The 26,692-nt window shown below is 39.8% G+C and overlaps 1 pseudogene across 1 annotated transcript; it reads left to right on the top strand.

Moving 5' to 3' along the window:
* The first annotated feature begins 9,453 nt into the window (after positions 1–9,453).
* LOC147340099 (ferritin heavy chain pseudogene) lies at positions 9,454–10,908 on the top strand (annotated as a pseudogene). Its single transcript, XR_015159036.1, has one exon. The product of XR_015159036.1 is annotated as a ferritin heavy chain pseudogene (transcript).
* Positions 10,909–26,692: the final 15,784 nt, after the last annotated feature.

Below are 26,692 nucleotides of genomic sequence, written 5' to 3'. Positions count from 1 at the left end.
GCCTTTGACTGTGTGGATCACAATAAACTGTGGAAAATTCTGAAAGAGATGGGAATAACCTCTTGAAAAACCTATATGCAGGTCAGGAAGCAACAGTTAGAACTGGACATGGAACAACAGACTGGTTTCAAACAGGAAAAGGGGGTGTATATTGTCACCCTGCTTATTTAACTTCTATGCAGAGTATGTCATGAGAAACGATGGGCTGGAAGAAGCACAAGCTGGAATCAAGATTGCCGGGAGAAATATCAATAACCTCAGATATGCAGATGACACCACCCTTATGGCAGAAAGTGAAGAGGAACTAAAAAGCCTCTTGATGAAAGTGAAAGTGGAGAGTGAAAAAGTTGGCTTAAAGCTCAACATTCAGAAAACGAAGATCATGGCATCTGGTCCCATCACTTCATGGGAAATAGAGGGGGAAACAGTGGAAACAGTGTCAGACTTTATGGTTTAGGCTCCAAAATCACTGCGGATGGTGACTGCAGACATGAAATTAAAAGACGCTTACTCCTTAGAAGGAAAGTTATGACCAACCTAGATAGCATATTGAAAAGCAGAGACATTACTTTGCCAACAAAGGTCCATCTAGTCAAGGCTATGGTTTTTCCAGTGGTCGTGCATGGATGTGAGAGTTGGACTGTGAAGAAAGCTGAGCGCCAAAGAATTGATGCTTTTGAACTGTGGTGTTGGAGAAGACTCTTGAGAGTCCCTTGGACTGCAAGGAGTTCCAACCAGTCCATTCTGAAGGAGATCAGCCCTGGGATTTCTTTGGAAGGACTGATGCTAAAGCTGAAACTCCAGTACTTTGGCCACTGCATGTGAAGAGTTGACTCATTGGAAAAGACTCTGATGCTGGGAGGGATTGGGTGCAGGAGGAGAAGGGGATGATAGAGGAAGGGATGGCTAGATGGTATCACTGACTCGTTAGACATGAGTCTGAGTGAACTCTGTGAGTTGGTGATGGACATGGAGGCCTGGCGTGCTGTGATTCATGGGGTCGCAAAGTCAGACATGACTGAGCGACAGAAGTGAAGTGAAGTGAAGGCATTCAGTTGTGTCTGACTCTTTGTGACCCCATGGACTGTAGCCCACCAGGCTCTTCCATCCATGGGATTCTCTAGGTAAGAATACTGGAGTGGGTTGCCATTTCCTTCTCCAGGGGATCTTCCCGACCTAAGGATCGAACTCAGGTCTCCTGCATTGCAGGCAGATGCTTTAACCTCTGAGCCACCAGGGAACTGAACTGAACTGAACTGAACTGAACTGTTATTTTCCAACCTAATATCTCCAGTAGCATATTGGGTACCTACTGACCTGGGGAGTTCATCTTTCAGTGTCCTATCTTTTTGCCTTTTCATACTGTTCATGGGATTCTCAATGCAAGAATACTGAAGTGGTTTGCCATTCCCTTCTCCAGTGGACCACGTTTTGTCAGAACTGTCCACCATGACCTGTCTGTCTTGTGTGGCCCAATACAGCATGGCTCATAGTTTCATTGAGTTAGACAATGCTGTGGTCCATGTGATTAGATTGGTTAGTTTTCTGTGATTGTGTTTTTCAGTCTGTCTGCCCTCTGATGGAGAAGGATAAGAGGCTTATGAAAGCTTCCTGATGGGATAGACTGACTGAGGGGGGATACTGGGTCTTGTTCTGATGGGTGGGGCCATGCTCAGTAAATCTTTAATCCAATTTTCTGTTGATGGCTGGAGCTATGTTTCCTCCCTGCTATTTACCTGGGGCTATGGCAACCCACTCCAATGTTCTTGCCTGGAAAATCCCATGGAAGGAGGAGCCTGGTTACAGTCTACAGTCCATGGGGTTGCAAAGAGTCAGACAGGACTGAGTGACTTCACTTTAAACTATGGTGGGCTTCTGGTGGCTCAGAGGGTAAAGCATCTGCCTGCAATGCAGGAGACCTGGGTTCAATCCCTGGGTCAGGAAGATCCCCTGGAGAAGGAAATGGCAAACCACTCCAGTACTCTTGCTTGGAAAATTCCATGGACAGAGAAGCCTGGTAGACTACAGTCCATGGGATCACAAAGAGTTGGACACGACTGAGCGACTTCACTTTCTTTCTTTAAACTATGGTGGAGGTAATGAAGATAATTGTGACCTCCCTCAAAAGATCTCATGCACATACTGCTATAATCCGTGCCCCCAACCCTGCAGCAGGCCACCACTGACCTTCACCAGAGACTCCTGGACACCCACAGGCAAGTCCTGGACAGTCTCCTGTGGGGTCACTATTCCTTTCTCCTGGGTCTTGGTGCACAAGATTCTGTTGTGCTCCCCAGAAATCTATTTTCCAGTCCTGTGTAAGTTCTGGCAGCTCTATGGTGGGGTTAATGGCAACCTCCTCCAAGAGGACTTATGCCATACCCACACCCAGAGCCCCTGTCCCTGCGGCAGACCACTGCCGACCCATAATTCCACAGGAGATGCTCAAACACAGTTCTGTCTCAGTCTCTGTGGGGTCCCTGGGTCCTGGTGCACACAAGGTTTGTCTGAGCCCTCTGAGTGTCTCTGGCAGGAATGGGGTTTGATTCTAAATGTGAATTCACCCCTCCTACGGTCTTGCTGGGACTTCTCCTTTGCCCATAGATGTGGGGTGTCTCCTCACAGCTGCTCCAGTGCCTACCGTCTTACTGGGATTTCTCTGACATTGGACGTGGGGTATCTCCACAGATGGTTGGATGGCATCACTGACTCAACGGACATGAGTTTGAGTAAACACTGGGAGTGGGTGATGGACAGGGAGGCCTGGCATGCTGCACTCCATGGGGTCACAAAGAGTCGGACACGACTGAGCGACTGAACTGAAATGAACTGAATATAATCATCTATTAAAGTGATAGAATATTTTCCATGTTGAGAAAACAATGGCTTTGTATTATGTTGAATCTGCCAGGGAATAAAATAGACACCTTATCAAATTCATTGGAGGTGTCATGAAAGTTGATACTTGAGAGTAGTTGTGGTAACACATTTAAATAAAAATATACACAATATTTTTGATATTGCCTCATGCCCACTATTATTTGGGAATATTGCAGTTTCAATTTATAAAATAGTATCATGTATTTTAGTACTAGAGAGAAACTTGATAAGTCCTCTATTGAACCTGAAGAGAATGCATTGCAATAAGATGCTCATTCAAAAATCAAATAATGATGTCGATAATGTTGATCACCTCTATTGGAAGAAAAAATGCTACATATTAAGCACAGTGCTTGTTATATATTTATTTAACAATCCTATAATTTTTTAATAAAATGCTTTGTAGCATGTATGCCTTATTATTTTTTTTTCTTTTTTATGCTTAAATGTCTGAATTATGAGAAATGTCAGCATGCTTTGGTGAGAGGAACCATCATCTTATTTTCAGATGCAGGCACAGACTTATTTTGACCAAAAAATGTATTATTGACCAAAATTGGCCTATATAGTTTAGAAAATAAATGAATAATTCTGCTGCTGGTGAGATGAATACATAGGTAGAGGAAGGGGAAGAATATAAGCTACTTGGTAGCCTTGGACTTTCTCATGACTTTAGTAGAAGTGCTGGAGAAATATCAATGTCATCATTCCCAGAAGCCATTTATTTAGAAATGGAAATTAGAATTTCAATTTTCTATTTCCATTTCCTGATAGGAGTTGCCTATCAAGAAACAAAATGGATGTGTGTGATATCTACCCACTCTCATGGTGAGGGCCATGCATTACACTTACTGTCCTAAAACTTAATGTCCTGGAACCTTCTCAGCAAACGTTCCAGTTTCTCATAATGACCTCTAAGTTAACGTGAATGAGGTTTAGTTTCCAGGTATGTGCTTCTGGTAACTAAGAAAACTAACCAATCTAATCACATGGATCACAGCTTTGTCTAACTCAATGAAACTATGAGCCATGCCGTGTAGGGCCCCCGAGACAGACAGGTCATGGTGGAGAGTTTTGACAAAATGTGGTCCACTGGAGAAGGGAATGGCAAACCACTTCAGTATTCCTGCCTTGAGAACCCCATGAACAGTATGAAAAGGCAAAAAGATAGGACACTGAAAGATGAACTTCCCAGGTCGGTAAGTGCCCAATATGCTACTGGATATTAGTGGAGAAATAATTCCAGAAAGAATGAAGAAATGGAGCCAAAGCAAGAACAACATCCAGTTGTGGATGTGACTGGTGATAGAAGCAAGGTCAAATGCTGTAAAGAGCAGTATTGCATAGGAACCTGGAATGTTAGGTCCATGAATCAAGGCAAATTGGAAGTGGTCAAACAGGGGATGGCAAGAGTGAACGTCGACATTTTAGGAATCAGCAAACTCAAATGGACTGGAATGAGTGAATTTAACTCAGATGACCAATATATCTACTACTGTGGGCAAGAATCCCTTAGAAGAAATGGAGTAGCCATCATAGTCCACAAAAGAGTCCAAAATGCAGTACTTGGATGCAATCTCAAAAACGACAGAATGATCTCTGTTCGTTTCCAAGGCAAACCATTCAATATCACAGTAATCCAAATCTATGCCCTGACCAGTAATGCTGAAGAAGCTGAAGCTGAACGGTTCTATGAAGACCTATAAGATCTTCTAGAATTACCACCCAAAAAAGATGTCCTTTTCACTACAGGGGGCTGGAATGCAAAAGTAGGAAGTCAAGAAACACCTGGAATAACAGGCAAATTTGGCCTTGGAGTACAGAATGAAGCAGGGCAAAGGCTAATAGAGTTCTGCCAAGAGAATGCACTGGTCATAGCAAACACCCTCTTCCAACAACACAGGAGAAGACTACACATGGACATCACCAGATGGTCAACACTGAAATCAGACTGATTATACTCTTTGCAGCCAAAGATGGAGAAGCTCTATACAGTCAGCAAAAACAAGACCAGGAGCTGACCATTGCTCAGATTATGAACTCCTTATTGCCAGATTCAGACTTAAATTTAAGAAAGTAGGGAAAAGCACTAGACCATTCAGGTATGACCTAAATCAAATCCTTAATGATTATACAGTGGAAGTGAGAAATAGATTTAAGGGACTAGATCTGATAGAGTGCCTGATGAACTAGGGGTGGAGGTTTGTGACATTGTACAGGAGACAGGGATCAAGACCATCCCCATGGAAAAGAAATGCAAAAAAATGGCTGTCTGGGGAGGCCTTACGAATAGCTGTGAAAAGAAGAGAAGTGAAAAGCAAAGGAGAAAAAGAAAGATATACCTATTTGAATGCAGAGTTCCAAAGAAAAGCAAGGAGAGATAAGAAAGTCTTCCTCAGCAATCAATGCAAAGAAATAGAGGAAAACAATAGAATGGGAAAGACTAGAGATCTATTCAGGAAAATTAGAGATACCAAGGGAACATTTCATGCAAAGATGAGCTCAATAAAAGACAGAAATGGTATGGACCTAACAGAAGCAGAAGATATTAAGAAGAGGTGGCAAGAATACACAGAAGAACTAAAGATCTTCATGAGTCAGATAATCATGATCGTGTGAATACTCACCTAGAGCCAGATATCCTGGAATGTGAAGTCAAGTGGGCCTTAGGAAGCATCACTTCAAACCAAGCTAGTGGAGGTGATGGAATTCCAGTTGAGAGATTTCAAATCCTAAAAGATAATGCTATGAAAGTGGTGTACTCAATATGCCAGCAAATCTGGAAAACTCAGCAGTGGCCACAGGACTGGAAAAGGTCAGTTTTCATTCTAATCCCTAAGAAAGGCAATGCCAAAGAATGCCCAAACTGCCACACAATTGCACTCATCTCACACGCTAACAAAGTAATGCTCAAAATTCTCCAAGCCAGGCTTCAACAGTACGTAAACGGTGAACTTCCAGATTTTCAAGCTGGTTTTAGAAAAGGTAGAGGAACCGGATATCAAACTGCCAACATCCGTTGGATCATCAAAAAAGGAAGAGAGTTCCAGAAATACATCTATTTCTGCTTTATTGACTATGCCAAAGCCTTTGACAGTGTGGATCACAATAAACTGTGGAAAATTCTGAAAGAGATGGGAATAACAGACCACCTGAACTGCCTCCTGAGAAATCTGTATGCAGGTCAGGAAGCAACAGTTAGAACTGGACATGGAACAACAGACTGGTCCCAAATAGGAAAAGGAGTACGTCAAGGCTGTATATTGTCACCGTGCTTATTTAACTTATATGCAGAGTACATCATGAGAAACGCTGGGCTGGAGGAAGCACAAGCTAGAATCAAGATTGCCAGGAGAAATATCAATAACCTCAGATATGCAGATGACACCACCCTTATGGCAGAAAGTGAAGAGGAACTAAAGAGCCTTTTGATGAAAGTGAAAGTGGAGAGTGAAAAAATGGCTTAAAGCTCAACATTCAGAAAACAAAGATCATGGCATCTGGTCCCATCACTTCATGGCAAATAGATGGAGAAACAGTGGAAACAGTGACAGACTTTATTTTTGGGGGCTCCAAAATCACTGCAGATGGTGACTGCAGCCATAAAATATAAAGATGCTTACTCCTTGGAAGGAAAGTTATGACCAACCTAGACAGCATATTAGAAAGCAGAGATTACTTTGCCAACAAAGGTCCATCTATTCAAGCCTACAGTTTTTCCAGTAGTCCTGTATGGATATAAGAGTTGGACTATAAAGAAACCTGAGCACAGAAGAATTGATGCTTTTGAACTGTGGTGTTGGAGAAGACTCTTGAGAGTCCCCTGGATGGCAAGGAGATCCAACCAGTACATCCTAAAGAAAATCAGTCCTGAATGTTCATTGGAAGAACTGATGTTGAAACTGAAACTCCAATATGTTGGTCACCTGATGTGAAGAGCTGACTTATTTGAAAAGATCCTGATGCAGGGAAAGATTGAAGGTAGGAGGAGAAGGGGACGACAGAGGATGAGATGGCTGGATGGCATTACTGCCTCAATGGACATGAGTTTGAGTAAACTCCGGGGGTTGGTGATGGACAGGGAGGCCTGGAGTGCTGCCGTCCATGGGGTTGCCAAGAGTCAGATACGACTGAGAGACTGAACCGAACTGAGCACCCAATGACATTTTTTTTAGGAGCTATGAAATTTAGATAAGTTACAATAAATATATAGACCTAGAGATTTCCATTTTTGTCCTTTGCAGTAAATAGCATAGAATCACTATTCTATATCCTGGCTGAGTATCAGAATCACTTGTGGCACTTCTTAAAAGTACAGTTGATCATTGAACAACATGGGTATGGATTCACTTATCATACAGTACTACTCAACCTGGGGTTGACTGAATATGAAGATCGGAGAAGGCAATGGCACCGCACTCCAGTACTCTTGCCTGGAAAATCCCATGGGCAGAGGAGCCTGGTAGGCTGCAGTCCATGGGGTCGTTAAGAGTCGGACACGGCTGAGCAACTTCACTTTCACTTTTCACTTTCATGCATTGGAGAAGGAAACAGCAATCCACTCCAGTACTCTTGCTTGGAGAATCCCAGGGATTGTGGAGCCTGGTTGGCTTCCATCTATGGGATCGCAGAGTCGGACATGACTGAAGCGACTTAGCAGCAGCAGCAGAATATGAAGATGTGGAACCACAGATACAAAAGGCTAACTGTAAAATCATACCCCAATTGTAGACTGTGTTGGAGTTCACACTCATAACCCTAAAGTTGTTCAAGGGTCAATTGTACATATGCCAGGATTTAAGCCTGGACCTGAGAATTTCTTCAAATGATTTTGATTCACAGCCAAGAGTTGATATCCTTGGGCATAAAATCATTTGACCACAGTATCTGCAAGAGGATATAGTCCAAGATCATCTTTTTAAAATAAAAGGCTTAAGATTAAGGGAAAACAAATCACTTATTCAAATTCCCAAAAAGGTTAAGAATGAACAGTATCAGGCTAATATTTTTTTTCACATTTCTAGAAAGTATCTTTTATTTTCCTATATAGAAATTTCCAGAAAAAATACAAGTGGTGTTCCTGTCACTCATTGCATATTTTATCATCTGATCCACAGCTCCAGTTCAGATTGACTATTTCCTGAATATTATAATCTAACAGACAGCTCTATTTTATAAGGTAGTTCAAGCCATGTACACATGAAATTATCTGGTATCTCTAATTTTCTTGAAGAGATCTCTAGTCTTTCCCATTCTATTGTTTTCCTCTATTTCTTTGTATTGTTTGTTTTCTTATTTCTCCTTGTTATTCTTTGGAACTCTGCATTCAGAAGGGTATATATCTTTCCTTTTCTCCTTTGCCTTTCACTTCTCTTATTTTCTCAGCAACTTAAGGCTTCCTCAGACAAGCATTTTGCCTTCTTGCATTTCTTTTTCTGGGGATGGTTTTGGTGACCACCTTCTGTACAATGTTACGAACCTCCATCCATAGTTCTTCAAGTACTCTATCAGATCTAATCCCTTGAATCTACTTGTTACTTCCACTGCATAATCATAAGGGATTTAAATAATACCTGAATGGCCTAGTTGTTTTCCTTACTTTCTTCATTTTAAGCCTGAATTTTGCAATAAAGAGCTCATGATAAGCAAACATAGAATACAATTTTATTTCACTGAGAAATTGATCATGTAGTTCTCTTCCATGTTTAATGTATGATTCTAACTTTAAAATAAACTTATCAAAAAGACATTGTTATTATTCTATTTCTTTAAAGACTCAACAATTAAATGCCTCTATAACTGCTTAAATAGGTTTACAGTGTGACATTGGATATTTGATCCTTTGCTTCTTCATAAGCGATTATAGGATAGCATGAGCTTTCTAAGAGAAATAGAAACCCTCTCAATAGGTAAGTTAATCAAAGCCATTGTAATAAAACCTTAAGTGAAAACAGCTATATTCTCCAAACTAAAGCCATCTGAGAGCACTTAGAACAGTCCATCACTTGATCTTGTACCTTGAGAACAGAGATCATGTTTGATTCTTCTTTGTATCTCCAGAGTCAAGCAGTGTCTGACACATAATTGTAATATATAAATGGCTGTTGAATTAATGTGATGCACAGATAAATTAATTACAAATACCTAGATTGGTATATGTCTCCTACTATAACACCCTTAACTTCTAAGAAAATATATTGACCTTTTAATTTCATATACATGCATAATATCTTATATGTATTTACTTGAGACAATAAAGAAAGAAAAACAGCAGTTTATTTTGTTTTGGTCTGCTTCACTGGAATACAAATCCCATAGGAACAGACTCTTTGTTATTAATACATTCCCAAATCCCAGATCAGTGCCAGGGGCCACATTAGGTAATCAATAAATATTTGTTGAAAGAATGAATGAAAGACAATTTGAGATCAATGGTATTTCCTACCACTGTGGCTCATTCCATACAACATAATTGAGGGGTTAAAAAAATGCTTGCTGAATGGCAATGAAAGGACAAATGAGGCTGAAGGGGATGAATACATCCACATGTGTTTTCTTTAAGAATGCATCTAAGTCTTTTGTTTTCTGACAGAGAAAAGAGAAGTTTGCACTTACCCAAGAGGAAGGAAATTGGTAAGTCAGGTGAAAGGGCTGGGTTTCTAGGACTGTGCTGAAAGATTAGGAGATGAGAGAGAACAAAGGGAGCAAACATGAAGGTCAAAAAGAGTGAAAGCTGCAGAGGTGCAAAGATTCACTAAGACTCTGGAGGTGGCACTCCACTGTCAGACAAGTGTGAACTTGACCAGAAACAGAAAAGTGGAGATCACTGGAGTTAATGAGGTCCAAGAACCCAATGAAGAACCTATCAGAAGTGTCATTAGTATGGGTGTTGAAGTCACTGAGGAGAGCTGCCTTCAAAAAGAACTCTGTAATAGTAAATATAACCATGATACCAGAAGAGGACTGTTTAATAAAACAATCACATTAGGGCCCTATTCAAATAAGTTGTGCACAGAAATCACGCACCTGATTAACTCCAACTGGTTGCACTTATATTCGTGAATAACATTTTAAAATTATACAAGCCAGATGCTCATCGTAGTCTCCCTGCCTCACCCAGGCCTGGATGGAACCTGGAACACCATGCTCGCGCACTTCTCTGACCCCAACGGATCCTCTCCTGCTTCCGACCCCTCAAAAACGGACTTGCCTTCCAGTCCCATGGCGGAGCCCACTGCCTAACCCCAGAGCCCACCCTGGAAACGCCTCGAAGATCCCGTCTCCACACACTCTGGGAATGCTCTGAGACGGCGGCTGCCTCCGTGCCCGCCGCTGCCAGACTCGCGGCTGCAGCTTCCCCTCCGCTTTCACCGTGGCCTTCGTGCCCACCGTGCACAAGCCGCCAGCCATGATGCCCGCTCCCTTGCAGGAGTGCCAGAACTACCACCCAGACTGCGAGGCCGGCGTCAACGGTCAGGTCAACCTGCAGATCTATGCCTCCTATGTGTACCTGTCCATGGCCTTCTACTTCGACAGGGACGACGTGGCCTTGAAGCGCTTCTCCCACTTCTTCCTGCGCTGCTCTCACAAGCATAAGGAGCAGATCGAGAGCCTGATGCACCTCCAGAACTGTCACGGGGGCCGCTTCTGTCTCCAAGACCTCAGAAAGCCTGACCGCACTAACTGGGAGAGCGGCCTTCTGGCCATGCAGTGTGCCCTGCACCTAGAGAAGAGCGTCAACCAGAGCCTGCTCGACCTGTACCAGCTGGCCACTGACAAGAACGACCCTCACCTGTGCCACTTCCTGAAGACCCGCCACCTGGACCAGCAGGTTGAGTTCATCAAGAAGCTGCGGGACCATGTTAGCAACCTGCCTAAGATGGGGGCGCCAGAAGTCAGCATGGCAGAGTACCTCTTTGACAAGCTCACCCTGGGCGACGGTGACAAGGAGGACTGAGCTTGAACTGGACCTTTTTTTTCTTCCAGTTTTACCAGGTCTTCAAATAAAGTTATTGATGCATAAATAAAGCTCTCAGATTTGTGTGTGCAAATCTCTCCTTTTAAATTTGAAACAGTTATCCAGGAGCCTCTCCACCCACACATGCCCCATCTGTGTGCAGCTCAGGACCTCCACAGAGGGAAGGCCTTACATGGGCCCTTGAAAAACACAGAATCAGTCTTCCCCTTTTAAACAACGTGGGTATATGGGGTAGACTGGTGTGGGGTGGGATGGGGTGGGGGTGAGGTAGGGCCCTGGTGAATGTGGGTGCATATGCATAGTAAAAGCATAGAAGCATAGCCTGAAAATCATGATTGCAGTTGCCTCTGATGAAGAACTGAAGGGAATGGGATTGGGCAGGGGTTAAAATAAATGGAGTCTTCAGTTTCATCTTGGTGGGTCCATGGGGTCGCAAAGAGTTGGACACGACTGCGCGACTTCACTTCACTTCGGTTTCATCTGAACTGTTTATATTCATTAAAGTATACAAATATTATTGGTTAAGAATGACTAGCAAGCCCTGGAGAAGGAAATGGCAACCCACTCCAGTATTCTTGCCTGGAAAGTTCCATGGACAGAGTCTAATGGGTCCATGGAGTCGCAGAGTCAGACATGACTGAGCACTATCCACACACACACATGAATAGCAAGATGGAGAGTCGAGAGGATGACTTGGGAGTCTGAATGGTAGAGAATCTCTTTGACAAGTTCACTCTTGGCAACAGTGATTATGGAAAAATGAGTGTTAAAGCTGGCTTGCCCATTAACATGGGGGTGACTTCCTATGGTCAGCAGTGCCTGGCATGCATGTTGCAATAACAACTTCCACTTATGTATGTTTTCTTTTCTTTGTATCATACATATATATGTATGCATGTCTCTGTGTGTGTATATATGTATATACATTTTTATTCCATCCAGCAGCAGAGTTCATTTTAAATGTCTAGACTAGATTCTGAATGTATGCTTAAGAAAATGCCCTTTGTTGAAAAGCAGTTAGGTGATTACATTGGAAAATGTAATCTGAAAATGATATAACTGCTTCTGAGACCTTTCCTGAGCCTGGCTGTATTTCTGCCCTTGGGTTTTATACATCTAACTTGATTTAGTTTTTATTTGCTACCAAGAGAACTTAATAATATGTCTTATTATCAACACACCTTTACCAGCCTCTGCGTAGTTATCTACAGTAGAATAAATAGTTCTTCTAGGGTAGTACATGACATTTTTCTCTTCATCCTTACCACAAAGTCTACTGAAAAGAAAAAGGATCAAAGGGTGGAAGGGATCAAATGAAAACAATGCCTGAATGGAAATACAAGATACTGAAGGCTGCTACCACATGCATCCCTTCTCACTTGGAAGTGTTTCTCTCATAATTTACAGAATTTTAATTCCTTAGACCAACCTTCCAAAGAATGTGTTCAGTATCAGGCAGTGCCACAAAACCATTCACAAGGGTTCAGTGAAAAATTTTTATGAATCAAAGTAACAGGATTTGGGGTTTGGGGTTTTTTTCAGTTTTTGCTTACTCTAGGAATTTTAGGATTGATCTAAAAAATATGCATTGTCACTTTATAACACAGGCATAAGGTATTCAAGTTTTCCCAAACATTCTGACCATGGGAGCCTTCTTCTACTAAACCTCACAGAACAGTGCTCCAAAAAAAATAGCTTTGGAAAAAACGTTAAAAGGCTCCCACCATATGTTGTTCCAGAAGCACATCAGTTCAGTTCAGTTGAGTCGCTCAGTCCTGTCTGACTCTTTGCCATGCCATGGACTGCAGCATGCCAGGCCCCCCTGTCCATCACCAACCCCCAGAATTTACTCAAAATCATTTCTATTGAGTCAGTGATGCCATCCAACCATCTCATCCTCTGTCATCCCCTTCTCCTCTCGCCTTCAATCTTTCCCTGCATCAGAGTCTTTTCAAATGACTCAGCTCTTCACATCAGGTGACCAAAGTATTGGAGTTTCAGCTTCAACATCAGTCCTTCCAATGGACACTCAGGACTGATTTCCCTTAGGATGTACTGGTTGGATCTCCTTGCAGTCCAAGGGACTCTCAAGAGTCATGTCCAATACCACAGTTCAAAAGCATCAATTCTTCTGTGCTCAGCTTTCTTTATAGTCCAACTCTCACATCCATACATGACTACTGGAAAAACCATAGCCTTGACTAGACAGACCTTTGTTGGCAAAGTAATATCTCTGCTTTCTAATATGCTGTCTATGTTGGTCGTAACTTTCCTTCCAAGGAGTAAGCGTCTTTTAATTTCATGGCTGCAGTCAACATCTGCAGTGATTTTGGAGCCCCAAAAAATAAACTCTGTCACTGTGTCCACTGTTTCCCCCCCTATTTGCCATGAAGTGATGGGACCAGATGCCATGATCTTCGTTTTCTGAATGTTGAGCTTTAAGCCAACTTTTTCACTCTCCTCTTTCACCTTCATCAAGAGGCTCTTTAGTTCCTCTTCACTTTCTGTCATAAGGCTGGTGTCATCTGCATATCTGAGGTTATTGATATTTCTCCCAGCAATCTTTATTCCAGCTTGTGCTTCTTCCAGCCCAGCGTTTCTCATGATGTACTCTACATAGAAGTTAAATAAGCAGGGTGACAATATACAGCCTTGACGTACTCCTTTTCCTATTTGGAACCAGTCTGTTTTTCCATGTTCAGTTCTAACTGTTGCTTCCTGACCTGCATACAGATTTCTCAGGAGGCAGTTCAGGTGGTCTGTTATTCCCATCTCTTTCATAATTTTCCACAGTTTATTGTGATCCACACAGTCAAAGGCTTTGGCATAGTCAATAAAGCAGAAATAGATGTTTTTCTGGAACGCTCTTGCTTTTTCCATGATCCAGTGGATGTTGGCAATTTGATCTCTGGTTCCTCTGCCTTTTCTAAAACCAGCTTGAACATCTGGAATTTCACAGTTGACGTATTGCTGAAGCCTGGCTTGGAGAATTTTGAGCATTACTTTGTTAGAGTATGAGATGAGTGCAATTGTGCGGTAGTTTGAGCATTCTTTGGCATTGCCTTTCTTAGGGATTAGATTGAAAACTGACCTTTTCCAGTCCTGTGGCCACTGCTGAGTTTTCCAAATTTGCTGTAATGTTGAGTGTAGCACTTTCACAGCATCATTTAGGTTTTGAAATTGGTCAACTGGAATTCCATACCTTCCTAAAAAAATATGTCATTCGGTGTAGTGATGGTAAAATAGCTGCAGTGTATTTCATTATGAGAAAAGATGGTTATGGTGTTACTGGTAAAAATATGCTCAGAATGGACCTGTATTCGTTAGGGTTCTCCAGAGAAATAGACCTAATAGGGTATTTATATTATGTTATACTGGATTGGATTGGATAGGATATATAATAGGATATTATATAATATAGGGTAAAATATAGTAATGCAGTTGACCCTTGAACAATATAGGTTTGAACTGTGTGGGGCCACTTATGCATGGACATTTTTCAGTGAATCCTACAGTGCTACATGATTCATGGTTGGTTGAATTTGCAGATGCAGAAATCGATTATGCAATTTTTAACTGTGCCCTAACCCCATGTTGTCCAAGCGTCAACAGGTATATGTAGAGGGGGATTGATTTCTTTTAGGGAATTGGCTATTAACTTCGGTTTATGTGATTGTGGGGCCTGGAAGTTGGAAATCTGCAGGGTAGGTTAGCAGCTTGGAAATTAAGGTAAATGTTTATGTTGCAGTCTTGAGTCTGAAAGCTAGAAACTCAGACAGAATTTCTATATTGCAGTCTGGAGGCATAGTTCTTTCTTCATAGAAAGACTTCAGTCTCTGTTCTTAAGGCCTTCAACTGACTGGACAATGTCCAAGCACACTATGGAGGGATAATCTGCTTTACTCAAAGTCTACTGATTTAAAAGTTAATCACATCTAAACTATATCTTCACAGCAACTTCTATACCAAACAACCAGGATCCATAGCCTAAATTTACATGTAAAATTAACCATCAGATGGTAAACACGAGTGAGGGCAGGCTGATGCAGGCAAAGTGTCCAAGTGGGTTCAATCAGAGTGAGTGTGATTGGGTATCTCAGAAGGGCTGGTACATGCTCTGTGGGTAGGGAAGGCAGCAAGGTTGCAGACTACCTGAATCTGTTGGGGCTCAAAAATGGTGCCCTGAGCTAGCAAGAAGTCTGCCATAGTAAATGTGGTAGGTGACTAAGATTAGGCAGAGACACACAGGATGTCATAATTGAGACCAACTAGGCTTCATTTGGAGAAGGCAATGGCAACCCTCTCCAGTACTCTTGCCTGGAAAATCCCATGGATGGAGGAGCCTGGTGGGCTGCAGTCCATGGGGTTGCGAAGAGTCGGACATGACTGAGCAACTTCACTTTCCCTTTTCACTTTCATGCATTGGAGAAGGAAATGGTGACACTCCAGTGTTCTTGCCTGGAGAATCTCAGGGACGAGGGAGCCTGGTGGGTTGCCATCTATGGGGTCGCACGGAGTTGGACACGACTGAAGCGACTTAGCAGCAGTAGCAGCAGCAGGTTGATTTTCATAGTTTATTCTCATGCCCTTGTTCATCTATTCATTATATAATACTCCAGTCAGAGCCTTTCAGCTTGCTTGAGCATTTGTTTATTAGCTTGGTGGTGTGGCTTTTAGTTGTCAGTATTGCAGTATTCATTTTTGGAATATCAGTTCATACTAAGGCGGTTATTGCCTGTTGACTGAACAAGCCAGTTGTAGTTCCTCTTCACTCCATAGTGATGTCACTTTTCTTCAACCCAGGAAGGGTTGTTTGAATAAGCAAATTGCTTCCACTTCTAGTCTTTCAACTGCCACTTGGATACTTGCCAAAGTGTCATGACTCCATTATCCTGTGTGCCCACCAATTATATACATACTACTTTTCCTTTCCTGTCTTGCATATGCTGAATTTTGATTTTCTTCAAATTTGATTACCTTGGATAATACCACTACTACTTTGGTTTTTAAAGCTTTTGAAAGCCTTTTGGGCCTGTAAAAGGCACAGGGCTCTAGCAATGGAATCCTCATATTTTGGTATGTGTAAGAATCATCTATAGACTATGTGAAAGGCAGATTCTTGGTTCTGTTTCTAGAAAGTTCAGATGCAATTTAAATGCAGAGGGGGGTGTCCATAATCTGCATTTTACAGGAGCTACACTTCGTTTCTCTCTACTATGCTTAATATTTATTGTGTTTATTCATTATAATGCAATATGCACTTTAAAAAAACTAAATCTTTTTTGAGAGATAGTAGATTTATCAAACAGTTTGCAGATATAGAACAGAGAGTCCTCTGTACTCTTCACCCATCTTCCTCTAATGTTAATCTTTTACATAGTACATATATTAAAACTAAAAAAGAAGTCAGTGTTATTTTTAGCTAAACTCTAGACATTTTTCAGATTTATCAGTTTTTTTTTTTTTTTTACAATTATGTCTTTTTTCTGTTCTAGGATCCAATTCAGTATATCACATTGAATTTAGCTGTAATCTCTCTTCTATGGTCTCTAACATGTTCCCAGCCTTTCCTTGTTTCCTATGACCTTTATTAGTTTTGAGAAATACTGGCCAGGCTTTTGTAGAACGGCCTTGAATATGGCTTTATTAGGTGATTTTCTCACGATTAGACAAGGGTTTGGGGTTTGGGAGAAGATTACCGTAGAGGTGAAATGTCTTTCTCATCACGTTGTGTCAAAGGGGTACATGGGTTTTCACTAGTGACGTTAGCCTTGATCACTTGCTAAGGTGAAGTCTGCCAGATGTCTTTGCGGTGAAGTTACTATTGTTCCCTTTCCATACTCTTTCTTTTGGAATCCATCCCACACTCCTGAGAGGGATTTTTAAAGCCCCATATCCTGGAGGGAAGAGGATTTACATATGTTATTTGAAATTCTTTGTAAGAAAAATTTGTACCTTTCCCCCCATTTATCTATGTATTCAGTTATTTATATCAGTATAGGCTCATAAATATTTATTTCATATTCCTCTATAAATTTAAAGTATAATTAATTTTGTTACTCTAATTGTTTCAGCTTAGGCTATCCAGTGCTGCTTCAGTTGAGTTTTTATGTTCCTTTGATCTGTTTCCCTCCTTTTGTTTTTGAGTGTTTCCTTATTTCCTGGCAGGACATAATGCTCCAGACTCATCTTGTGGTTTCATTGCCCTAGCCCTAGAATTAGTCATTTCTCCAAGATGTCTGCTTTTTGTTTTGTTTTTGTTGTTTTGGAGAACCATGTTTAGAAACTAAGGCCTAAATGCTAGATGTGTTTTTTGCTACTTGGTGTCATTGTTTCCAGTTGTTCTGCAGACAGTTATGAAATATATGCATGTACACACATCTATAATCATTTCTGTAGGTGTCTGTCTCTATACATATTAAACTAAACATGAGTTCATACCAATGTCGGAGACTCTAATCCAATATCACATGGTTCATTCTAGCTTTTGCCCCTTACTTATATGTAACTACTTTTACTGACTCACCTTGACTCACCTTGTGCTCTGTCATGTCTGACTCTTTGTGACCCTTTGGACTGTAGCCTGCCAGGCTCCTCTGTCCATGGGGTTTTTCAGGCAACAATACTGGAGTGGGTTGTCATTTTCTCCTCCAGGGAATCTTCCCAACCCAGGGATTGAACACAAGTCTTCTGTGGCTCCTGCATTGCAGGCAGATTCTTTACCCGCTGAGCCATCAGGAAGCCCAAATTGTTTATCATTTATTCACTTATTTGTTCTGTCCTAGTGTAAATGTGTTTTCATATTTTAAAACTGTATTCCTTTGAGGAACAAACTTACAAACTAAAATTGTGTTTATGTACAGTTATTTTTGTGCCTCATCTTATATTTCCCAATCAAAACATCATTTTCCAAAGTCACTTATGTCAGCTCTTCTTTCCCTATCCCTCTCAATGCCATTTTATCATATATTGATAATACAGTTAAATTCATCTGTCACAGTATGCATTCTTTCCAGGATACTCTGATTAAAAAATGCATATATTACCCAAGTGGTTCAGTGGTAAAAAATCTGCCTGCCAATGCAGGAAATGCAGGTTTGACCCCTGGATCAGGAAGATCCCCTGGAGAAGTAAATGGCAACCCACTCCAGTATTTTTGCCTGGGAAATCCTATGGACAGAGGAGCCTGGCGGGCTATAGTTCATGGAGTTGCAAAGAGTCAGACACGACTGAGCATATACATACATGCACATTAAACTTCACCCTGTGATGTACTATTCTATGTGTTTTGACAAATGCATAGTCATGTATCTTCTGCCTAGTTCTGTACAGTACAGTTTCATCAACTTAAAATATTCTCTGTGAGTCCCCTTTGTAATCAATTACTCCCAACCCCTGACAAATGCTGATTTGTATTCCATCTCTGTAATTTTTCTTTTCCAGAATGTAAAATAAAGTCATACATAAATAAATATAAATATAAATAACTTACAGTATGTAGACTTTTGAATCGGGCATCTTTGACTTAGTAACATGCATTTAAGATTCAGCCATGTTGTTGTGTGACTCTATAGTTTCTCCCTTTTTATTACTGAAGTATCCATCATGTCAAATACCAAGTTTGTTTGTCTATTCACCTGTTGAAGGATAATATGATTATTTTCAGTTTGGAACAAAATATAAATAAAGCTGTTATAAACATTTGTGTTTAGGCCTTTGTGTTATTTTCAAATATCTTTTGATATTGATTTCTAACATAATTCCACAGTGATAAGAGAACAAACTCTGTATGCTTTCAGTACCTTTAGACTGTGTAAACATAGGTTTTCAATTAACTGGAGCGTATGATTGGATCCTATTGTAATACTATGCTTAGCTCTATAGGAAACTATTAAACTGTCTTCCCAAATAACTGTGTCATTACATTCCCATTAGCAATGAATGTATGCTCCTGTTGTACTTTGTCAACATTTGGTATTGTCAGTTATCGGATTTTAACTATTCTGTCAGGTGTGTAGTGATCTCATTGTGATTTTATTTCTACTTCCCTAATGACATATGCTGGAATAGGAAATGGCAACCTACTCCAGTCTTCATGCCTGGAAATTTCCATGGACAGAGGAGCCTGACAGGCTACACTCCATGGGATCATAAAGAGTCAGACACGACTGAGTATACATGAACATGCATGCAATGCCATATTATGCTGAGCATCTTTTCATATGCTTATTTGTCATCTGTATACCTTCTTTGGTAGTAATATGTATATATGTATTTTTCTTCCTTTTATTCTTGTAGATTGTGTGTGTGTGTGTTTATAAGTTAGGTTGCTTGTTTTCTCATTGTTGAGTTTTAAGAGTTCTTTATATATCCTAGATATAAATCCTTTCTACAGTATATTCTTTTGGCAAATAAATGAAATGGATACAAGGTATAAATAAACTTTAACAGTAATATGAAAAATCTTGAATATGCCCAATTGAACTTTTGGATATTTTAGATAAGTGAATACTCATCTTAACTTGCTTTGTTGTTGCTGTTCAGTCACTCAGTTGAATACAACTCTTTGTGACCCCATAGACTGTAGCACACAAGTCTTCCCTGTCCTTCACTGTCTCCTGGAGTTTGCTCAAACTCACGTCCACTGAATCGGTGATGCCATTCAACAATTGTGTCATCCTTGGTCAACCTCCTTCTGCCCTCAATCTTTCCCAGCATCAGAGTTGTTTCCAGTGAGTCAGCTCTTTGCATCAGGTGGCCAAAGTATTGGAGCTTCAGCCTCAGCATCAGTCCTTCCAATGAATATTCAGGGTTGATTTCCTTTAGGATTATCTGGTTTGACCTCCTTGCTGTCCAAGGGACTCTTAAGAATCTTCTCCAGCACAACAGTTTGAAAGCATCAATTCTTCAGTGTTCAGCCTTCTGTATGGTGCAACTCTCATCCGTACACGACTACTGGAAAAATCATAGCTTTGACTATCTGGACATTTGTAAGCAAAGTGATATCTCTGCTTTTTAATACACTGTCTGGGTTTGTCATAGCTTTTCTTCCTATTTACCTTGATTCATGGACCTAACATTCCAGGTTCCTATGCAATATTGTTCTTTACAGCATTGGACTCTACTTCAACCACCAGACACATCCATAACTGGGCATTGTTTCTGCTTTGGCTCAGCCTCTTCATTCCTTCTAGAGCTATTTCTCTGCTGTACTCCAGTAGTATATTGGACACCTACTGACCTGGGTAGGGGTTCATCTTTCAGTGTCCTATCCTTTTGCCTTTTTATACTGTTCATGGGGTTCTCAAGGCAAGAATGCTGAAGTGGTTTGTCATATTATCAAAAGAAATGGTTGAAACATTGGATCTTATACAATCCTTAGAACTTTCTAAGTAAGGAAGCTAAAATTATAGTCTTAGGAAAATAGTGTCTTACTATTTAAACATCATGAAATCTACTAAATATCTTGAGACTTTAAGGCATATCCCTGTACAGAGAATATGTATTGTGTCCAGTTTACAGAAGAGGAACCAGAGTCAAAAGAGGCATTTATCATGCCTCATTCACAAGGAGGAACTAAAGGATACTTACTACTAATGGTACAAAACATCATTCAGTTACATCTAACAAAGGAAAAGATAAATATTTCCTTGACAAGTTAATAAATTTAGAACAACTAATTCTGTCATGAAAGATGGTGTGATAAAGGAATAATCCAAGATGAATTTGCCTGTATTTAATCTTTATAAAATAGCTTTACACAGGCATTGTTGTAAGCACTGTAAAAGGGATAAAAATCCAACTGATACTATTCATGAAAAAAATCAAGGATTAAAATTGAATCTATATAGTAACAAATATAAATCTGTGATGTCAATTGTTTACTGTTTAAGAGGAAAATGTCTCAGTTTTCAAAATCTAATGTATTTATTTTTATTTCTTTGGTGCTTTATTTTCCTCTTTTAGATCATGTCACCACTGTTTAAAATTCTCACATTATTCTTTCATTTAAAAATTATTTTGTTAAAATACTTAAAATTTTAAAAAACTTACAGAATTTCTAAAGAATTTTAAGAATTTAAAGAATTTTAAAATGGAAATTTTACTTTCCATTTGCAATTATTACAAAATATTGACTGTATTCCCCATGTTGTGCAATACATTCTTGAGCCTCTCTTACACCCAAGAGTTTGTACCTCCCACTCTTCTATCCCTACACTTATATCTCTCCACCCTTCCCAAACCCCGGCCCCCTGCCAACTGGTAACCACTAATTTGTTTTCTGTATATGTTAGTCTGTTTATTTTGTGTTACACTAATTAGTTTTCTGTGCTTTTTAGATTATACATATAAGCAGTATAATCTTTCTGCTTATACAGTATTTATCTTTCTGATTTAGTTCACTTAGCATAATGCCCTCCAAGTCCCTCAATTTTGCTGCAAATGGCAAAATGCCATTCTTTTTATGGCTGAGTAGTATTCCATTTTATGTGTGTGTGTGTGTGTGTGTATATATATATATATGTCTATATATAGATACATACTTCACATCTTCTTTATCCATTTACCTGCTGATGGACACTTAGGTTGCTTCCATACCTTGACAATTGTCAATAACATTGCTATGAACATTGGGATGCATGTATCTTTTTGAATTAGAATTTTTGTTGTTGTTTGGATATGTACCCAGTAGTAGAATTGCTGGGTCATATGATAGTTCTGTCTTTAGTGTTTTGAGAAACCTCCATACTGCTTTTCACAGTGGCTGCACAGATTTACATTTCCACTTTTCTACATGTCCTCCCCAACATTTGTTACTTATCAACTTTTTTGATAGTAGCCATTTGGACAGGTGTAAAGTGATATCTCATTGCAGTTTTTGTTTGCATTTCCCTGATTATTAGTGGTGTTGAGCATCTTTTCATGTGCCAGTTGGCTATCTGCATTTCTTCTTTGGAAAAATATCTTTTCAGTTCTTCTTCCCATTTTTTAAATTGGGTTGTCTGCTTTTTGATGTTGAATTGTATGAGGTGTGTGTGTATATATATATATATATATATATATATATATAGGATATTCGGAGAAGGCAATGGCACCCCACTCCAGTACTCTTGCCTGGAAAATCCCATGGATGGAGGAGCCTGGTAGGCTACAGTCCATGGGGTCGAGAAGAGTCGGACATGACTTAGCGACTTCACTTTCACTTTTCACTTTCATGAATTGGAGAAGAAAATGGCAACCCACTTCAGTGTTCTTGCCTGGAGAATCCCAGGGATGGGGGAGCCTGGTGGGTTGCCATCTATGGGGTCGCACAGGGTTGGACATGACTGAAGCGACTTAGTAGCATATTGGATATTAATACCATATTGATCATATCATTTGCAAATATATTCCTCCCATTCATTAGGTTGTCTTTTCATTTTGTTGATGGTTTCCTTTGCTTTGAAAAAGCTTTTAGGTTTAATTAGGCCCCATTTGTTTATTTTTGCTTATATTTTCTTTACTTTAGGAGAGGGATCCAAAAAATATAGCAGAAATAAACCGAGAAATAAACCAAAGGGAAAAAAAAAGTTCAATGCAACTAAAATCTGGTTCTTTGAAAAGATAAGCAAAATTGATAAATTTTTAGTTAAACTCATCAAGGAAAAAAAAGGAGAGGGCCTAAATCAATAAAATTAGAAATGAAAAAGAAGTTACAACAGACACCACAGAAAATAAGGAATGGACAAGCTAAAAAAAATGTTTAAATTCTTAGAAAGGTACAATCTCCCAAGATTGATTACCAGTACTGAAGTTGAATCAGTAATTAAAAGCTCCCAACAAACAGAAACTCCCAACAACTCCCAACAACAAAGTCCAGGACAAGGTGGCTTCACAGATGAATTCTACCAAACATTTGTGCTTAGTCACTCAGTCGTATCTGACTCTTTGTGACCCCATGGACTGTATGTAGCCCGCCAGGCTCCTCTGTCCATGGGGATTCTCCAGGCGAGAATACTGGAGTGGATTGCCATGCCCTCCTCCAAGGGATCTTCCCAACCCAGGGATCAAACCCAGGTCTCCTGCATTATAGGCAGATTCTTTACTGTCTGAGTCACCAGGGAAACCAAACATTTAGAGAAGAGTTAATGCCTATCCTCCTGAAACTAATCCAAAAAATTACAGAGGCAGGAATACTTTTGAATTCATTCTTTGAAGTCACCATCACTCTGATAGCAAAACCAGACAAAGGTACCAGAGAAAAAGAAAATTACAGGCCCAATATCACTGATGAACATAGATGCAAAAAGTCTTACAAAAATGTTAGCAAACTGAAACCACCAATACATTAAACAGATCATATGCCATGAGCAAGTAGGATTTATCTCAAGGATGCAAGGGTTTTTCAATATATAAAATCAGTGTGATATACCATATTATTAATAACAAATTGAAACGTAAAAGTCATATGATCATCTCAATAGATGCAGAAAAAGCTTTTGATAATATTCAGCATCCGTTTATGATAAAAACTCTCTAGAAAGTAGGTCTAGATGGAACCTAGCTCAACATAATAAGGGCCATATATGACAAGCCCACAGCTAACCTCATACTCAAAGGTGAAAACCTGAAAGCATTTCCTCTAAGATCAGAAACAAGACAAGGATGCTCACCATTTTCATTCAGTATAGTTTTGAAAGCCCTAGCTATAGCAATTGAAGAAGAAATAAATAAAAGGAATCTAAATTGGGTTTGCAGATGACATGATACTATTATACATAGAAAATCCTAAAGGCACCAGTAGAAAACCACTAAAGTTCGTCAATGAATTTGGTAAAGTTGCAGGGTACAAAATTAATATATAGAAATCTGTTGCATTTTATATGCTAACAAAGAAATGTAAGAAATAAAAACTAAGGAAACAATCTAATTTGCTATTTCACCAGGAAGAATAAAATCCCAGGAATAAATCTACCTAAGGAGGCAAAAACCTGTACTCCAAAATCTGCTGGATACTAGATGTCAATAGAATAATGCCTGATGAAAATTATTTCATACCAATAATTTATACCCTGTTAGAAGACCAATTCTGTGAAAGAAGAGAAATATGGTAAAAATTTTTTTTCCTATCATGCGTTCATATGAAAAAAAATCTATCAAAAGTACTTTATCAAAGAATATTACTTTGATTCATGTCAAAGTGTTCTGCCTATTTTCTTCTAGGAGTTGTATAGTGTCCTGTCTTACATTGGGGTCTTTAATCAATTTTGAGTTTATTTTTGTGTATGGATTTAGAAAAATTGCCAACATCCGTTGGATCATAGAAAAAGGAAGAGAGTCCTAGAAAAACACCTACGTCTGTTTCATTGACTATGCTAATGCCTTTGACTGTGTAGATCACAGCAAACTGTGGAAAATTCTTAAAGAGATGGGGATACCACCACTTCACCTGCCTCTTGAGAAATCTGTATGCAGGTCAAGAAGCAACAGTTAGAACCGGCCATGGAGCAATGGACTGGTTCCAAACTGGAAAAGGAGTATCAAGGCTGTATATTGCCACCCTGTTGATTTAATTTATATGCAGAGTACGTTATGTGAAATGCCAGGTTGGATGAAGCATAAGCTGGAATCAAGATTGCCAGGAGAAATATCAGTAACCTCAGATATGCAGATGACACCACCCTTATGGCAGAAAGAGAAGAGGAACTAAAGAGTCTCTGGAAAGTGAAAGAGAAGAGTAAAAAAGCTGGCTTAAATGCACTGGGATGACCCAGAGGGATGGTATGGGGAGGGAGGAGGGAGGAGGGTTCAGGATGGGGAACACATGTATACCTGTGGCGGATTCATTTCGATATTTAGCAAAACTAATACAATATTGTAAAGTTTAAAAATAAAATAAAATTTAAAAAAATTAAAAAAAAATTCAACTTTCAAGAAACAAAGATCATGGCATCTGGTCTGGTCACTTTATGCCAAATAGATGGGGAAACAATGGAAACAGAGACAGACTTTATTTTGGGGGGCTCCAAAATCATGGTGACTGCAGCTATGAAATTAAAAGACGCTTGTTCCTTTGAAGAAAAGCTATGACCAACCTAGACATCATATTAAAAAGCAGAGTTATTACTTTGCTGACCAAGGTCCATCTAGTCAAAGTTATGGTTTTTCCCATAGTCATGTATAGATGTGAGAGTTGGACTATAAAGAAAGCTGAATGCTGAAGAATTGATGCTTTTGAACTGTGGTGTTGGAGAAGACTCTTGAGAGTCCCTTGGACTGCAAGGAGATCCAATGAGTCAATCCTAAAGGAAATCATTCCTGAATATTCATTGGAAGGACTGATGCTGAAGCTGAAGCTCCAATACTTTGGTCACCTGATGCGGAGAACTGACTCATTTGAAAAGACCTTGATGCTGGGAAAGATTGAAGGCAGGAGGAAAAGTGGACGACAGAGGATGAGATGGTTGGATGGCATCACCGACTCAATGGACATGAGTTTGAGCAAGCTCTGGGAGTTGGTGATGGACAGGGAAGCCTGGCATGCTGCAGTTCATGGGGTTACTAAGGGTTGTACACAGCTGAGTGACTGAACTGAACTGATGATGTTAGAAAGTGTTCTAATTTCATTCTTGTACATGTAGCACCACTTATTGAAGACTGTCTTTTCTCCATTTTAAATTCTTGACTCTTTTATCAGGCATTATTCTATTGAGATCTAGTATCCAGCAGTTATAGTAAAGGGTACAATGTACATCTGATTATTCTCCCTTGTTTTTCTGCTCTGACATCTTTATAAAAAACCTTATACGTGGGGTTCTGAAATTTCATCAACATGTTTCAGTATGGATCTTTTTTATAATATTTTGAACTCTACTCTCTTATCCTATTTCAATATGAAAACTAAGATATTTATTCAGTTCAGTAATATTATTTTACTAATGTGCTCTGGGAGTTGGTGAAGGACAGGGAAGACTGGCGTGCTGCAGTCCATGGGATCGTAAGCAGTCAGACAGGACTGAATGACTGAACTGAACTGAAATGAATGACTCTGATTATTTCTTCTCTATTTCATATTCTATCTGATTTTAGAACTTTTGCTAGTTTTGTATTGAACTTAATCACCACATTTCTTAATTATGCGTCATATATTTAATCACTTTAATTTTGTTCAACATTCTGTAATATTTCCTCAACTTTATTTTCCTTTTGCTTGATTCATTACATTATTTAGTTAAGCTACTGAAGATACAAATTCTAGAAATAGCATTTTAATTATTTATTTATACTATGTAATTGTAGTATAGTATATTACTTATAGTGTATATATATACTATAGAATTTTAATATTGTGATCAGTTCAGTTTGTCACTCAGTCATGTCCAACTCATTTTGACCCCATGAATTGTAGCACGCCAGGCCTCCCTGTCCATCACCAACTCCTGTCCATCACTCAAACTCATGTCCATCGAGTTGGTGATGCCATCCAGCCATCTCATCCTCTGTCGGCCCCTTCTCCTCCTGCCCCCAACCCCTCCCAGCATCAGAGTCTTTTCCAATGAGTCAACTCTTCACATGAGCTGGCCAAAGTACTGGAGTTTCAGCTTTAGCGTCAGTCCTTCCAAAGAACACCCAGGACTGATCTCCTTTAGAATGGACTGGTTGGATCTCCTTGCAGTCCAAGGGACTCTCAAGAGTCTTCTCCAACACCACAGTTCAAAAGCATCAATTCTTCGGTGCTCAGCTTTCTTCACAGTCCAACTCTCACATCCATACATGACCAATGGAAAAACCATAGCCTTGACTAGACGGACCTTTGTTGGCAAAGTAATGTATCTGCTTTTGAATATGCTATCT

Source organism: Bos grunniens, chromosome X (genome assembly GCF_055505025.1).
Source record: "Bos grunniens cultivar Pamir isolate PY7600 chromosome X, Bosgru_T2T1.0, whole genome shotgun sequence".
Taxonomy (NCBI): domain Eukaryota; kingdom Metazoa; phylum Chordata; class Mammalia; order Artiodactyla; family Bovidae; genus Bos; species Bos grunniens.
The sequence above is the reverse complement of the archived record's forward strand: the minus strand, read 5'-3'. Positions and strand labels throughout refer to the sequence as shown.